The sequence below is a fragment of the Lissotriton vulgaris genome, chromosome 3_1 (genome assembly GCF_964263255.1).
Source record: "Lissotriton vulgaris chromosome 3_1, aLisVul1.2, whole genome shotgun sequence".
NCBI lineage: Eukaryota > Metazoa > Chordata > Amphibia > Caudata > Salamandridae > Lissotriton > Lissotriton vulgaris.
This window is the reverse complement of record NC_141689.1, coordinates 997,328,711-997,346,534: the sequence shown is the minus strand read 5'-3', so window position 1 is coordinate 997,346,534 and position 17,824 is coordinate 997,328,711. Positions and strand designations below refer to the sequence as shown.

Genomic DNA, 17,824 nt, shown 5'->3' with positions numbered 1-17,824 from the left:
CCAAATAAGGCATAAATTAATGCCTACATATTACACTGGAATAATCATGGTTTTGTGGCTCATTTCAATGTTAATAAGAAAAGCACTGAATGTATGTTTTTATATAGGCAGTGTTTGTGTGATACTTGAATAACATGATAATATAGCTGACAAATATTGTGCCCATAATGTTGTTTACAAAAATGTCGCCCCACGCGAGTAAACAAAATAACTTTACACCCAATAAGATTATATTTTTGTAAACCACATTCACCACATGAAGTTTACGACAGTGTATATTTCTGTATTCAATACTCTGATTACAATCTCCATGGGTTAGCCGGTATCACGTTGCACGTATTATTTTTCAAATCGCATAAATACACTATTTGGGTCATATAGTGCGTTTTTATTTTTAAAAGAAAAAAAAACATAATTTAAGTCCCTGCTGCAAAGTTATGTGAATGTTGATTCGTCTTATCAGTAAATTACTATAATTGTGATTAATGTTGTCATTTCATAAGTAGACGTCCAGCAACACTGTCTACACTGCAGCATGGAGTCATGCAGTTTTGTCCTGGTAGGGCACAAGTAGGCTGTTCCACTTAGCGCTCCCACGCAGCTGCTTTTGCAGCAGTGATAGCAGATGATGGCACTGCGCGCACGCATGTCAAATCCTCCTTGATCTGCTTTGACATCTGTTGATGGAAGCTCTCCTTTCTGTTTGATGGAGACAATGACCTTGATATTCTTTGTGAAGCAGAAAGGCTCACAATTATTGTTTTAAGTCGGAGAAAGGTACTGCTGGTGCCTCACACCTGTCATATCAAATAATCCAGCTAAAACTGATAATGCAGCTACCAGTGGCATATTTTAAATTGGTCCTCTCTTAACAGGAAATCATAGGAAGCCATTTCCCTCGCCGTTCAGCACTCCTTGAAAAACATTCTGTTCATACAGGCAGTCACTGCTCTTCCATTATGACAACGATGCCCATTCTTGAGCGAGAATTACATTTTTGAAATTGTTTGGGCTTTATAAAAATGAAATTACCTAAATCGGGAAAAACTCAAGAATGATTAAAGACACCAAACGCTTTCCCTCACGGCATAGATTTTCAGTTTTATAGTCTTAAAAGCCAGTTGTTTTCTTTGAATTTCCAATAAGCAATTTCACAACAGTTGAGAAATAAAACTCAGAGAAGAAATCCCATAGAGTCCTTTACAGAACTGGATTATATGTTGTACATTTAACTTTATTCTGTAAATAAAACATTGCTTTCACTTGTAAAGCCTGTGAGACAAAGCTGTAGCAAAATGTGGAATATGTTTTTTGATCTAGGAAGGGACTGCGCACAAATACTGCTCTCTTCTTTCACTTATCTTTCTTGCAAGATCCTAGCAAATTCACTGCAAAGTTGGTATGTTTTTTGTTTAGGGTTTTTGTGAAGCCTGCTTCCGGATTCTTCTGCCTCCTATTGTTTAAGGAAAGTTAGGGGAAAGCAGTGATATGAAAGAGACAATGTTGTGACAGGTCAGTGATTGTGAGAATTGAGAATCCGCAAGTGTCTCAGTAGAATTAAGCAAATTTTGAGAAAGATTCCTACTAGCATAACCTTATCTTGCAGTGTTCTTACCCATATTCCGTCTCAAGTCAATAACGCAGGAACTACGAAAGAGCATTTGGGATGAGCATGCACAAATGTGCAATTTTCCATTTTTTGTATGTGTGTGTGTGTGTGTTTTTTTTGTTTTTAATCAAATGAAGGTTACATTGTGGCTGGTCTACATTTGGGAAATGGCAGAGCCTTCTTTACTGAAAAGTAATCTATTTCCACCGAACATCTCTACATCTTCAGAGGACTTGCACCTCATTGAATCTCGGGCACATGAACAGTGCAACTATAGTTGAATGAAGCATAACCCCCCTGGGGCCATGATAAGCTCAGAATAATTCATTTTCTTTTTCCCTCTTTCAAAGAGGGAAAAATCTGTCCTCATGATTTCAAGCTTTGCCTCTAAGGATCGGGAAAATACGCAGACTGTCTCTATCACAGGGTGGGAGACAGGCCAATGAAAATCCACAAGACAGCTATGCATGTAATAGGCAAACATTTGTACAACAATTCTCAACACTGCCAGCTCCTCAAAACTCAGTTCCATCATGGTAAATCGTAGGCGCTCCTATTTTGCAAAGGTTTAATAAGCCTCTGTTCCTCTCATTTGGAAGTTGTTTGGGAACTGGCCTGAAAGTGAGTGCCACTTCCTAGATTGAGAAAACAAGGGAAAGACGCAAAGTTGGAAATGACTGAACGACTGTAGAGCTGATATAAAAAGTGACTACAAACATCGAAGGGCAAAAGAAATTCTAAAGTCTGTCCTGTCATTAACTGACTATTTCGTTTCAACACATGAATTGTATTTAGCAGTTTTAAGCAAGGGTCCCCAGAGAAACAAAACAGGAGGGTAAGATAAATATGGGTATTTTTTTTAACTGGTCCCCAAAACTCAATGGAAATCCATCAGCCAACCGATATAAATTGTAGTGTTGTTACTTTATTTTTTTTACGTTATGAGTTTTGGATAGATAGCAGTAGCATTCATGTCTCCATCCATCACCTCAAGCACTATTTTCACCCTGACCCCACTGAAAAGGAACATTTCACCTCTGGAGAAAAGAGTTTGACAAATTGGAAAGAAGCAAAGGCGTTAAGAAAGTTTCAGAGCATCCAGTCCTAGACAAGGGCGAGCACTGTTCAAATACAACTCAATTGTACCCTCAAAGTGTTACTGTTACTCTTTCCTTTCTACAAATGCTAATTAAAATTAATTATACTCGTCAACACTCATCCACTTATGGGCATTTATGATTGAAAATGCAAATCAATTTTGCAGTGCGCTGATTCTGATAATTTATCTCCCAAACACCTGTCCGGGGGGGGGGGGGGGGGGGGGGACTGTGAATAATATTGTTTCCATACCTTATTCATGTGTGGTGCACAGGCGCGGAGGCAACAACTGGATACAGTGCAGCTGTGACCAGCATTGTGGAACATAGTTAGTGAAAACCACGGCAGCCTGCATAGCGCCTTCTAATTATCATTTTTATTCGGCAGGCTGTTTGGTAGATAAAAGGAAAACTACTTGAACAAGCTCTAACCAAAATCATAATCCAAGAAAAGCCTCTGTTGCAGAGTAAATTGGCATTCATTAACCATTTTCAAATATAATTAGCCAATCAGAACTATATAGTGTTTTTCTAAATAATGGTGCAATTGCCTTCTAATATGTAGTTGCTTTGTTTGTTTGATTATAGTGATTATGCTTTTCATTAGTACTGACTGGGTAGGTACTGTGGCTGAGTTCATCAAAGAAACTACAGTCTTTGACTCCTCTTAGCTGCTATTTTAATCTCTTAAATGTCTACTCTTTTTCTTTTTTTTTGTAGCAGGAGATCCTCCAGGGTAAACATTGCGGCTCCTTTTTGGGAGGGTTTGGCGAGGGGTCGACAAGTGACAGAGGCAATCGCTGATTTAGAAACCTTCTCAATTGGAGAAACTTTGTTTATACTGTATTGCGTCCCACATGGGATAAAGTTTTGTGCAAGCGCTCTCGCAGCACATTTTGACGGCCTTCGTCCACAGTGCTTAAATCTATGACATCACATGAGTGTCCACACAAACTTTGTTCAATGTGGCCCTTGCCGTCAGCTAGTTGACATCTTAGCAAGAATGGTGGCCTGGATACTTGTAACAAAGAGAGAGTAAAAAAAAAGAGTTATTTTTGCAACCTGGGACAAATGCTCTCACATAGATTTTCAGATTTCATTATGAAATGGTATTTATTTATTCAAAATGGTGACTACTTTTTTTGAGGAATCTGAGCCCATAGTCCTGTGGCATGTTGTGTAAAATACATGGCCTACATTAGCCTCTGTTGATGTTCTATTGGGCGGGAAATGAATAGCTAATGTCAGATGCATGAGGGGAGGAGGGTGCAGGATTGGTATCCTTAATAGTCTTCCACTGTGTCATCATGTGGCCCCGTGCCTGGTGAACTACAAAGGGAAAGGGGTGGTCCATGATAAGGAATCTTTAACAAAGTTATTTCCAGCTCTGGGCGGCTGTTGCTTTCAGTGATCTGCTGTCATGTTTTTCCATCTCACAGATGGTGAGAGGATCAAAGACGACAGATCAGGCCTCCAGGCAGTGGTAAGAACATAGTGGGAGCCAGGTTCTGAAAGTGCTTGTGTCCACTTTCACACAAGGCCTTTTTCATGAGGCGTAAGGTCCGCAATTCAATTCCTTGGTCTATTGAGAGCCAGATGATAGTTTTCAGAATACAGCATGTAGCCAAACATTAAATATTAGCTTTGCTGCTGTATTTTGTATCCTCTTTGTTTTGTGTAAGGCTCCTTTGAAGCCTTGTGTAGACATTGTTTCAGTAGTCCATTCATTTATGGCGCAGGGTCAATGCTGGATCAACATGGGGTGAGGCTGGAGTTAAAGTGTGTGGATCTTACTGAGGAGGTTAACCCCTTAAGCGCTGCGCCCCGTCCAGCGGCGGACGGCACCACTACCTCGGTAGTGCTGCCGTCGGCCGTTGCACGTTCCAACTGCACCTGCGCAATGGAACGTTCAGCACTGGAGCTGGACGTTCCAAAGCAGCTAAGGTGTTAAGCTTGTAGTTAATTCTTCTCACCAATATGTTGATGTGGGCTGATTGAGAGCAGAGATTTGAAATTAACCCCCATGTTACCGACCATTTAGGCTGCTGTGGGGCTGCCATGACGGTGGACCCCACATGAATGTAAGTGAGATCTGTCTCCTACCCTAAACAGTTTAATAGGTGACACAAACAATGTATGCATATTATGCTATGATTCTTATTATTAAACATATGCTCCAAACAGGCAGCAATAGGGAATTTCTTTAAGTCACAAAATCTAAAAGATTCTTTGAGGTCACTGTATTTGGATTATGGAACTGATGTACATGAAGGTAAAATGCAGGGCCCTTTTCCCCTCACACCTATGAAGCTCCATAATATGTGAAGTAATATATAAAAGAGGTAAAATTGCTTAAAAACAAATGATGGTCTATACTCACTGACACCATGGTGTGGAAAGTTAAGATAGCTTTAGACACTGCTTAACTCAAGGAACATGTTATTTTAATAGCACCTTGTCCCTTTCAGCCATAGATTCACTGCTCCCCTATGTCATTGTTTTTCAGTGACATATGAACCTTTCTGCAAAATACACTGGAAAGGTGGGAGCACTTTAGGGGGGGGGGGAACACTCTCGCAATCTATAGGTTGGAGCTTTAGCTATGGAATAAATGCCAAGCAATGCAATGTGCCCATCCGTGTTCCAGACACAGTGACAGCATAATTTACCTTTCACTTGCACTCCAATTATACGTTCCTTCAAAGCACCTCCAGCGCCTTATAAACGACATCCCGAGGCAGAGCACTCAGCCTGTTGTTTAAGTCAATGGAGTGAGTTTATAATCTATTCATCAACACAGAGAGCTAAAATTAAGGTACCACGTGACGTTAAATGTACAGCTAAAATGAACTGCACAAAACAGGCTTTTAACTTTCTTGGCTATTTTCAGCATTTCTTCTGAAATGTAGATTTGGAAACGTTTTTGGCAGTCTGACTCAGACTAGCTTTGAGCGACAATGTTGTATAAAAGAAGCCAATTTCGCAGTTTACTTTAAACTTTGATTTAGTTGCCCAAGATGTCATTAAAACAGTAACTATCAGAGCATGTGTACATTCGTGATGAGTTACAGTATGAACTATCAATTATTTTTTTGAGCACACAAGAGAGAACATTATGAAACGAAATGTAAACTGGTGACTTAATGACATATTTAGGATGTACAAATGTACCAAGATTTATGCCTAATAATTGTTCCAAATTTATTGTTTTTACTATTTTGTGCATACCCTTCTTTGTTGTGTGTGGCATCATGCTGGCTCCTCAGGTGGACAGTTGTGTTATAAATGTTGATAGACGGGATGTCATATATTGGTCTCAGTACAGAACAGAGGCAGCGGCAGTATTGCACTTGCTTAGAACTCCTTCCCCCTAATGAGTTCAACACAAAAAGGTGATATCTGTCGGTGACCCTCAGGTCATGAGTTTGTATCATGACAAGGCTCACCTAGGACATCATTGTGAGATCAGTGTTAAATTCCGACCCCTCTGCAAACGAAAGGATCAGAATTTCAAATAATGTGATAATGAGAATTATCACGCCCTTGCAATTTTGCACTTATACATTCTGGCAGGTCATACCTGCCGAAATTTATCAGGGAAATGGACCAGAAAGGAAGACAAACCATGTAGAATAAAAAAAAAAACGATTCTATATGTTATATTGCATTGAAAACTCAGAATAGGAGGTATTTACCACATGTGGTAAATACCGTTATCCTGGGGAATACCAGACCTTATTCCACAAACTTGTAATGAGGGCCTTAGTGTTCCATCTTTCTGAGGTGGGAAGATTGTGTGCAAAACCATTGGTTAATAGTGTCACCTATTGCTTACAGAGCATAGAGACCGCAAATGCTACATTTTAAAACAGAAAGTTGGAATTATCATTTCTATGCATTGTGAGTAGTTCAAGTAATGTGCTGTGGCACCTCAATTAGATAGAGGCCATCTGCAAGAGTGGTGTGGAGTGATACACTGGTCTGCTCTTTATCATCTCACAAGATCTAGTATGCTTCAGCCCTTTGTCCCCCTCCCCTGTTTTACAAATCCTCTTAGTCTTTCCTATATTGCTCCAGTTAAATACCCTACACTTTCTACGTTTGCTATACATTGTCTTATCTTACACCGTCCTCTAACTTACCTACCCCTCCTTGACATTTTCATACACACATCCTTCGCTCTTAACATTGCCTCTCTCACACTGTTACTCTTTTCCAACCCAGCAATCACATGCCCTTCTTTCCCACCCCATGCCTGTTTCCTCCATTCTCATAGAGGGCTCTGGAGAGGAGGCTATCCCCTGGGGTTCTCAGGTAAAGTAGGGTTCCCCACTGCCTTTCCTTGCTCAGTGATTCTCCTTAGATGTCCAGATAAGCACCTCTGTGCTATCACTGATTGTCAGTGGCAGAGTCAGCACCATTCCTTTGTGTTGCTTACCAACAGAAGTGTACATGACAACCACCTAAAAAAGGTTAATCGATCAGTTAAAGTTGTGCTACTGTCACCCTAAAGAAGAAAAGCACCATTTTCAGGTTACATAAACTTTGTCAAAAAAAGAAGCAGAAATGGTGAAACTGGCAATGCGATGGGTTGGAGATAACGGGGCATACTGAATATGTTGTTTATCTCTGTAAAGCTTTGTTAATGCCCAAATTCGAAGAGAAACGCAGAATATTGGTTAATGCAAGAGACCTGTTGGAAAAAAGCAATATAGCCATCAGTGAATCCACAATTGTAGCCTCCAGATATTGGGCTTAGGATAAAAAAGGAATCGAAGTTTCAGTAAACCTTATATTGATTTTTAGGCAGATGTTTGCCAGGCAATTGCTATTTCTTTGTGCGTTGTTTTTTTTAAATCTCATAGCATCGCATGTGATGAAGTTTACCAGCTTTGTGCATTAAATTTACAAATACCTTTAGAGGATTTGAAGACACAAGGTGGAGGCTTTTAGCATTCTATGGCTGAGCTTAAATAAAGAGAATTATCCACTTAGGTGCAGTTAACTAGTTGAGTGGAGCAGTGTTATTGGGTGGGATACCACTTTTTCAATTGCAAGTGGTCCCATGGTCCAGTACCTTGATTTTCTGAGTATGGGAATACTAGATCTGATTTCACTGGCAGGAAAATCCAACTAGTAAAATCAGTATGCGATAGGGCTGTAAGAGCATCCCCAGACCGGCCCTGGTCTCTGCCGACCCCCTTACCATTAGAGGCAGAGCAGGTAATGCTCTCCTCTACCAGGCCATACCCTACTCTTCCCTATGAAACTCTCCCTGGGATTCATGCACAAGTGTTCAACATGCGGTTAAAAACTGAAAGCCGTTGTGCTGCGTGCTGAACTTTGCTAATAAAAGCGGCATCATCAGCGGTTCTATCTGTATATTGTCCCAGCTAAAATGTAGGGAGCTCTTAGATACATTTGTTAATGCCATAAACATGTCTTTGGGTTGTTTTTTGTCTCTCATACTTCATTTGTCTAACATGTGCTTCTTTGACAAATCATTGATGAGTCTACAGTAGGCATATGAATCGAAAGGGTGTTAATTATTGTTAAGCCACTTTAAGCCCTGGTTTCATGAAGGGCAGCAGACACTTAATACTAGCTAAGCACCTTAGACCTGAGGCAAAGTACTTTGCACAATATGTTCATAGTCTCTATTAACATATTTATAAAATGTGCTGTCTTTCTAGACAGAGGTCCACTTTTGTTTGAGTCAGACCAGAAACATTGCCTTGTACAATTGAGCCTGTGGCCTCTTTAACGATTTTCAATATATTCTTAGACCTTCATGGGTAAATGAATGGCTCTGTGCTTCTTTTGCTAATAGTGTGTGCAATTTGCTTTACTCAATTTGTAATTTATTGAGACCGATGGGCTTATTTAGAATTTGTTTTGAAATTAACTTTAAAACTTGCTACTTCGCTAAACCCACTTACCTCTACTTCCCTTCGGACACCCCTGTTCCTGTAACTAAATTTAAACTTATGACTGTGGAAAACGTTTAATGTCTGTTAATTTTCCCTAGTTCATTTCAGTGAATAAATATTAGTAAAACCTGAATCAAGAAATCTTGATGTTCCATTTTCACGTGTTTTTGTTGTACAATTAGGTTGAATGCACGTGCACAAAATAAGAAATCAGGTCCAAACTATTGACCTTAACTTCATGAAATCCCAATCAGTTTCAGCTCATTATGATTTACCATAAACCAACTGTGCTCTTGATAGAAAGGTATGCATGCTTGCTTCTTTTTATTGAAAAATCTCTATCAGTGTCCCAAAGTTAAAAGATTCTGGGAGAACATATTCACCTTCATTAAAAAAAGCGTTTGGGTGTACACTAAAGCCAGATTTTGCTACCCTTACCACCGCGTTCATGACAACAGAACTAAACTCACAACACGACAGAGACCTATTAGATCTCCTACTGACAGCGGCAGTGATGACGATACTCACCAACTGGAAAGACACAACCAAGGCAACGTTTAAGGGTTGGCTCAACTGGGTGACGTACCTCAGAGGCGCAGACAACACTGCCCTGCGGAACTCACCATGGAGACAAAGCTCCAGACGAATGTGGGCTTCTATGGACGAGTTCCTGGACCCCTACAAACCCCCGTGAGCAGACCTAGAAAAAGGGCGCAAAAGGCCCTTAAACCCCACCCCCACATGATCAGATTGCAAACATGAAGGTAGTAAAATTCTTGTATACTATGTCTTCTCTCTCCCTTACTCTCTATCCTTTCCCTTCTTCACCCATTCTTATTCTCTCTGGGAGAGTGGATAGGGGGACAGCTTCAAAAAAGAAATATCAATGAAAACTATTTGAACTGATAAATGAAGTGGGCAAAGTGGGGTGGTAGGTTCGAAAGGCCCTGGCAGAACCTTGGTAAGTCGCATAGGTTGCACGAGGGCCTATATAGTTTACAATTTTGTTAATTGGCATCACAAATTTATTCTTAGCTAATTTTCATGACATGTAGGATTAGCAAACATTATTTTTGATTAGTTTGATTACCTTTGTTGGAAAGCGTGTGCGCATGGCATTTCATCACAAGAAGTGCAGCCATATTACACCAAAGGGTGTTTTAATGTGGGGCAGGCTTGGATAAGTAAAATGTGAAGTATCTTATATTTTGCCTGGATATCTTCATTCTTTTGAGTGCGTCATTGATTTCAATAAGCGTAATTATCTCCAGCGTTGCCTGAGACAAAAGGGTTTGGCAATTGGGGGAGCTGGATAGAAGCGTAGTATTGTTCTGTGCTGGCCATTGAAACTGTGTACTTTGTTTGATGAATGTCCCTGTAATGTTGAAGAAATACTTGAGCGACTTCCTCTTCTTCTGTTGTTACTCCAGCAGTGGTGGGATTCTCAATGGTTTTAATCATAGCCTTCTCATTTTTAATTCTGGTGGACTTCTATTAACATTGATGGGAAGTATGCTACAATGGTTCTTGTCAATGTGTTAAAAGCTTGATGGCCGGATCTGTGAAACATGACGTCCACTCGTCAAACTTTCAACGTATTTTCTTTTTTCAAAACCAAAATCTCAAAGCGGGAGTTTGTTTTTCAAAAACCAAAAACGAATGACACCCCCCCCTACCATGGGAGTAGTCTCCCATGGCGCAGGGATCATTTAAATGTTCTCAGTGTCTCTTACCGGCAGGTTTTTCACAGTGATAAGGGAGAGTGGCAACTAGCCATTTGAATGCCCACTCTAAACTGGGCTGTCGCTCAAATGGCCAACACTCAGATGGTCCATACTCCGTCATGTCTTCAGAGGAGTATGTGAACAATTGAGCTGGGGTAGACTCAGTCACTAACTTACTTTTTTTTAAAATATATTTTATTCATCGTTTTGACAGAAAAAACAAAACAAAGTACAGTACAGCTAGGATTCATGTATACATTCCATTCACAGATAATAAACGAGTCAATCATTAAGGTACTATTACATAAATCAATCATGGTTTTCATCAGAGGTACTTATAGCAGGTAGAGTTGATTTCACAATACTAATTAATTCAAGACAAGCAGGATTAATCCCGTTACATTATATTACATGGCAATCGGTGGATATCCAGTGCAGTGTGCACGGAGTACGACATTCCTCATCATGCATTTAGGCCGTGTCCGACCTCGTCAACATGTATGTCGTATAGGGCCCCCAGATGTCCCTTGGGCGAGAAGCAGTTGGCAACCCGTCCGAATAACAAACCAATTGATCACGGCAATACGCCAGCTCCTGTAGCCATTGCTTCAACTTTGGAGCCGGTCGACCCCCCCAGCACGTGGCCACCCTACGATTGGCTAACTGCAAAGATAGCACCACCAATCTGCGCACACCTAGTCACTGACTTACTTAAGGTCTGTCGCCTGCAAATCAGGCCGGTGGACAGAGGGTTTGGTGTGGAGGGCACACAATTGAAGGTGCAACAGAGCACCACCCGCTCCTTCAAACTCTAAATCAGGCCATTCGATGTATGACCTTTTCTGGCTCTGGTCCCAAAAATGTGCAATAATACACAGGCAAGGTACACACATGATGCAAAATGTTAACATTTATGAGTAGTCAAGACACCGCCGATTTATAACATTATGTGTTTGCAGGCGTTGTAGGGTGCGTTTGACATCACATTGTTACTTCCGGGTAAAATGAGGGCATGCCCAGGTTGGATGGCCCTGGAACTCCATAAGGCTTTGGAATTGTGATTTTGATGACATTAGATTGGCGTTTCATACACAGGCAGTGCTCGAACTTGCGCGCAATAGGGAAAACAGCAATTTATTTGGGAGTGAAAGAATGGAGGCCTATGCTTCGCAGCAGTTACGGTCTCAAGTGTGGGGTCCCGAGGCTTACCACCCTGAAAGAGTGCAGGCTCCAGAGAACTGACAGCAAAGACAATCAGATTGTAAAAGTCTGAATTCCAATGTAATTAAGTAAGAAAACGCTTTTGCCTCGGCCTAGGCAGTGAACGAATGTGACAGGCACTCATTACAAGTAACATGGTGGGAAGCAGGGGTGCTTGTTAGTTAAAGCTGTTTGTTTTTGATACACAACCATTATTGACAAGTGTGAGGAATGTGTAAAGGCCACTGCAAGTGGAGTTTTCCTATTGGCTGCAAAGTCTCTGTGCTAACATTGTAAGAGGCTGTTAATTTGTGACCTCGGTGACAAAGGCAAACCAGGCCTCTGCGGACAAGAAGATTAAAACAAGTCATTTAAAATGCCCCTGGTGACACGTCTCCCCGTCTGCACTCATAAAACAGTTATTTCAATAAAGGGACCTTGACTTTATGTGGTTAGCAATCACTTTTGCAAAATATAGTTTGGGAAATCTATCAGGTTGCAAGCCAATAAATGTGAGTGTTCCCTGTGTGGTGCTTGTTTGGAATGCGTTTTTTTCCCTGTGGGTCAAGGCGACGCCTCTGTTCAAGCAAACTCGATGAGCATTAACATGCATGCAGCTATTCCTGTTTAATGCACACTGGATGTCCTGCTGTATTTTACAACAACGTGCAAGCATGTCTTTAACAAGATAACTGACCTTTAAAAGGACATTAGTGTAAACCTTCAATTTAAATTTCATGTAAATCAGGTCCTTGCCCCCTTCTTCCGCAAAAGGATCTTTGTTTTTATACATTGCTTCTTTTCTAAGCTCTAGTTAAACTGGTGAGTTTCGGTGACAGATAAAACAAGTCATCTGCGTCTAACTAACAAAATGTCTTCTTGGCTGAATACAAAATTCATAGATGTGTTACATCTGCTGCCCTAACAACAGCCCTGCAATAACAACATCGGTCTTCTCTGGCTAAACTTGCTGAATTGATAACGGAGGGGTCGTGTATACTGGGAAGAACAAATACAGATGGAAATCCTAAAAAAAAGATATTCTTTTTCTTCACGTACTCTGCTGTGTCCACTCATTTCTACATCTTTCAAATGCTCGCCTTAGCATCCAGGCCCACACCTATGCTCTGATGCTGGGATTGCTCTTGTAATGCCCCAGTGAATACTGTTAAAAGGAATTACATTGCTTGTACGTTCCCTATTTAGAAATAGTTTTTTTTATTCGGTGCAGGAGCGGCTTGTATTGGAGAAAAGAGGCGGGAAGGGAGGAATGGGAAACGGGGGACGACGTAGACAAACAAATACAAAATAAAACAAACCTGCTGCCCTCCAGCATTGCATCATGCTCTTCCACTCCTCTCCGCCGCCACAGTCAGGCACAGGTTCCCAGCCCGCCCTGTGGCCAATCCTGAAGCTACTCTCATGCATGAGAGCAGCTTCAGGATTGGCCTGAGCGCCAATGATATGCACTCCAGAATAGACTGGAAGTCTGTGCCTGCTTTCTCCAACCCCTGCAATGCAGCTGGGGTTGGCGAGAGCTTCCCTCAGCCTATCATCACCCTTGCCCCGCTCCAAGCCCCGGTACAAGCGAAATAAAATGATACTAAAACAGGTTTTATTTTTACATTTTTAACATCTTGTCTGCTCATGACGGAACCACGCCGTCATGAGCCACGGGCGGCGTGTGCTCATGACGGCATGGTTCTGTCACGAGCATGGCGGTGCCGCGCTCACTCCCCCGTGCCACGGCCAAGGGGTTAAAGTGCTTGCAGTGGGGCAATGCTCTTCCGCCATAACAAAGGAGCCGCCGCTGATGAAATGTGGTCTATCTAGCTGAAAAATCTTCACAGGCTACCTATTTCAGGAAGAGGGGCTCAGTTTGCAGTGAAGCAGGTGGCAAGCCAGCCCACCAAGTCAACGCCAAAAACCACACCCACATTTAGAGATACTTGTCTAGAAGGTCCTCTAGGTCTTCAATGCATCTATCCATGTAGCAGATATACTGAAGGTGTGGATGAATGCCGCATGGGTGTTGTGCTTGTTTTCCCACTCAACATTATTTTTTTTCCCTGAATCTAACTCCAAAGGTGGGAGTTTGTTTCAGTATTACAAAAACACAATGCCACTGATGTGTGTATGTTTCAGGGCAATTGCTAGTTTTCCGTACCTGGGTTCACCATGTTTCACATGGCAGACCCATGAGGAGAAAATCAGGGATGGCAGCTCCACCTCATGTAGAGAGGGGGCTACTGAAAATGTTCTCTGGCAGCTTAGCAGTGAGTTTTTGATACCGTTGCCAGTTGTGGTTTCTTCCCAGGGGACCCTGCAGTTTCACCCATACTAACTGATACAGTGTACTGTCAGTTTCAATAGCCAGGAGCACAGCTGATTAATGGCAGTGCTCTCATTCTCTCAAACGCTAAACGAGGCCTCCACTGTCCTTTAACGTGGCTCAACATATAATTTATGGAAAAGCTCAGTATTTGATAACAGCATTTATAAATAGTCTACAACCATAAGCTCATCTGGTCGACCCTTCAATTCTCTTATCATGGATAAGAAACTGAAAACCCCACTTGTTCTATTTTTTTTATTTATACATTTTTATATAGGGTGAACATGAGAGTATCAAAACGCTTTACAAATGGTCAAGAAAGGAGAAACAGGTTGATTAAATCAACAACATACTCGAGAACGGTACAAGATCTATTAATTCTCCAGGTCAGGGAGGAGACCACCAGTTTGGCCATGCAACATCTAATGTTTGAGTTTCATTTTTGTTTTCATGCTGTGCTAAGGCATTCTTTGTGGAAGTATTTTACTGCAGTACCTGTAGTAGTTCATCTTGAAGATATGAAGACTGAGCTTATGTAGGAGAAAAAAAGACAGAATAAGCATCAGACCCCCAGATGCATCAAAGTTATGTTTCGCGAGTCCTTAATAGCGAATTTTAAGGAATCGCTATTAAAGACTCGCGAAATGAGATGCATGTAGGAATCGCAATGTTATTTGCGATTCCTACTGATTCATTATTTGCGATTCGCTAATTGCTAATAACAAAATAAGAATGGGAAAGCCATTCCTTATTTGCGATTAGCAATTAGCGAATCGCAAATGTGCCACAATTTCAAGGGTGCCAGCGTGTCCAAAGGACACCCTGTTGCACCCCTGAAATGGTAATGTTCACTGGTGTTGCGCACACACATGTCCCAAGGACATGTGTGTGTGTAATATACAACTTAGAAAAATGCACTAAAGTGCATATTTCTAAGTTTTTGCTTTTTACCACGTAGTTTGGCTTCGCGGTAAATAGCGACCCCAGATTGCGATTTTGCAATCTTGGAATGGTTCATGCATTGCATTTAAGAAATTGCAAATTACGATTCCTTAAATGCAATCGCAATTTGAGAACTCGCAATTATTTGCGAATTCTTAACTTGCGAGTGCATGAACCCTTGATGCATCTCAAATGCCATTTTTGCGGGCGCAAACGGCCGAATTATGCGATTCGCACCGTTTGCGCTCGCAAAAATGCTTGATGCATCTACCTGTAACTCATTAACATGCTTAACTAGCAAAGAAAGGCATGCTGGGAGAGGACAGACCACTGCTGATTTTAATGCAGAAGAGCATCCTGACCGTAAGGGCGCAGAGACTAAGGTTCAGCATGTACCAAAGCAACTACAATCTGTAGAGCTGTCTGGAAAATGCAGAACTTTTCAAGAATTTGCTTGAAGTAGTATGCTAGACCAGCTTCTACAGTTTCATGGCAAATGCAATCTGTTTTCTGTTTCAATTGAAAAACCCCCTCCTCACCACCATTTTATGGCTGAACTTGAAAAAATTTCCCTGGAACTCGAATAGGTGTATTTTTCTCAACACAGTTTTGAAACCAAAACGTCTGTTGTGCTGCTCTCTTTTCATTTTCCTGCTTGCTTTTTTTGTTTACTTGCTTTGCCAAATATGTAGCCATGAAATATTTTCAATTTAATTTCTAATGTAAAGAATCTGATATAAATGTTGATTACAAAACATTTACTTTCTTTTCATTACATTCCACGTGACATTTTTCTTCTTTCTTCACAGTTCATTTGCCTGCTCATCTTTCAAGCCACACTGTAGGTGAGTGATCTTGTTCACCCTCCTCTTCAACATAGTTGTCCTAAAAATATTTTCAGTAATCCAGTTTGCCTAACATATTGATGCTTTCTCAGATTTCGCGGTTATCAAAACATTGTACTATTCTATGTTATAGACTAATGATATATTTCCTAAAATGTTGAGTGAACTAAATTGTTAGAATGCTATCTATTAATCACACTGTGCCAGGAACATTGTATGGTATTGATCTCATTATTCATGCACCCATTTTCAATTCCTATAAAGACAATGCTTGCGAAATATAAGATGCTCTATCTGACCAACCACAAGTTGCCAGAACTATGCACTGCATGGGATCAATAAGTATCAAAGCAGCAGAAATCTTACAGGGGTTTTCTTCAGTGCATTTCTAGACTTTGTGAAATAAAGCATGATCTGAAAACATAACATCAAGAGTGGAATACTGCTTTAAGAAATAGATAAATCTTTTGAAGCATTTACATAAATAGCAATGAGGGTTTGAGAAACATCCAATCCTAACAAATTCCAATCAACCTCTCTTGAAGGAGAATATATTAGGTCCTGGAGAGAAAGGGATGAGGAAGATTGGTGATCAGAAAATGGCTCTAAATAGGCAGAGAGAACAGGTAAAAATAATAACAAATGCACATGATCTGCACCCATATATACTACGTATCATTCGTGAATGCATGTATTGCCGAATCCTACTTGAAAGAATAAACAAAAAATCTTCTTAAAACTATTTGAGTATTAAACCTAACCGCTGGACAAACCATGTGCACACCTATCTTTCCCTCGCCTTTATTCTTGTGCTTGAAAATGTCCACAATTCAGTCCCTGATATATTTTGTATAAGTCATAGTATGACTTATCTTTATATTTCCTACTAAATGTACTATAGAACCACTGGCCTAGTCAGCAAGTGTTCTCCATTCATAAACTATGTAACCAGAGTTCTACTCTAACATCACACCTCCATTGAGTAGGAGGTCGACTCAAAGCCATGTTAGTATTGATTAATCATCACATCTTCACTTAAACACTTGCTGATGTTGCCTTAAGGAATCGCCCTACAATTTATTCACTTAATGAAATGACTGCTTACTCTTCAATTCACTTGTGGTGATTCATTTAGGGAGCTCAAGATCACTGCATGCTACACTGTTTCACAGGTGGCCGTTCCATCTGCATTTACTCAAATTGAAATATGTATTGCCGCCTTGAGTAATTCGATGGGGTGATTCATCCGGTTCCTCCACTGATTCATTCAGGGAACATGGGATCACTACTGTATGTCGTGCTCCCTTTACTGGTGGCCTCCCCTCTGGATTTACTCATTTTACTCATTTTTGAGGAAACAACAGCCTCCATGCTGCTTCATTGTCTTGTCCCCGGATGGCTCTACTGGTTTCTCCAGCAAACACCATCACACTCGCTTTTGTGGTGATTCAGCCTTGATCCAGTTGGGCTCTACTAGCGATTTCCAAAACCTCTGGAACACCACATTGATTTTTTTCCTACTTGACAGAAGCCCCTTCATCCACCTAAGAATTTCCAGAGACAGCAGAATCTAAGGACTCTGTTTGCTTCTGGAAAGTAATTAATAACCCCTGCTTTTCTGACCCAAATAAGCTGGGGTTAAGTAAAAATATTCTTCCAGATCAATGGCAGGAGCATTTTCAGGGCCTGTATTACCATCTTGCTGGGCAGGATGATCAGCAAACTCCAATTACTCATTTGGGCGGCATTCTCGTTGTCTTCGCATTGGACCAAGTAATCCTAGGAATAGAGGGTCTCATTAAGGCACTGGGCCAGATGGGATTCCACCAGATCTTTTTAGGTCTAATATCGAGGTTTAGGCCCCTCTCTTAACAAGGGTTCTGAATGAAGCAACAAACACAATTATGCCAGCGTCATGATCTATTGCTATTATCGTGCTGATTTTTAAGAAGGGTAACAGGGACAGCCCATTCTGTTACCGGCCGAAATCGCTAATAGATGTTGCAGCGAATGTCCTGGGGCAGGTGCTTTTAAACAGGTTAATAGATTGGGCAAAGGAGACAAAAATTATTACGGATGTGCAATATGGGTTTTGCCCCGGAAAATCTACTGTAGATCAGTGTCTTAACCTGTACCTTATCA

The 17,824-nt window shown here is 41.0% G+C and overlaps 1 protein-coding gene across 21 annotated transcripts in view; it reads left to right on the top strand.

Moving 5' to 3' along the window:
• PTPRD (protein tyrosine phosphatase receptor type D) overlaps positions 1-17,824 on the top strand; it is a 2,576,377-nt gene that overhangs the window by 1,910,719 nt on the left and 647,834 nt on the right. For all 21 annotated transcript variants that reach the window (XM_086961360.1, XM_086961371.1, XM_086961369.1 and 18 more), the window contains one exon: positions 15,647-15,682. The gene's annotated coding sequence lies outside the window, so the exon portion shown is untranslated. The remainder of the gene's footprint in view (positions 1-15,646; positions 15,683-17,824) is intronic.